The following is a 249-nucleotide window of genomic DNA, read 5'->3' as shown; positions in this document are numbered from 1 at the left end:
AATATTGACAGGAGAAACCAATATTCATCAGGCAGTCTAACATATAAGCTTTTAAAAAACATTCATGTTCAGACTTTTCTTCTCCCTTTTATATGCATATTGCCTTGGGCCTCTGGCAGGGTTGATTCCAGTAGGCCATGGCCACAGATCACTTATCTTTTCTTTCCAGGAAGACACTGGCTCTAGGCAATTCCAGAAGTTGTTCTTCTCTTACCGGAAACATTTTATTTTATCCTAGCTGCCTTCAGT

Source organism: Chrysochloris asiatica, unplaced genomic scaffold (genome assembly GCF_000296735.1).
Source record: "Chrysochloris asiatica unplaced genomic scaffold, ChrAsi1.0 scaffold00351, whole genome shotgun sequence".
Classification (NCBI taxonomy): domain Eukaryota; kingdom Metazoa; phylum Chordata; class Mammalia; order Afrosoricida; family Chrysochloridae; genus Chrysochloris; species Chrysochloris asiatica.
Note: the sequence above shows the minus strand (reverse complement) of the source record.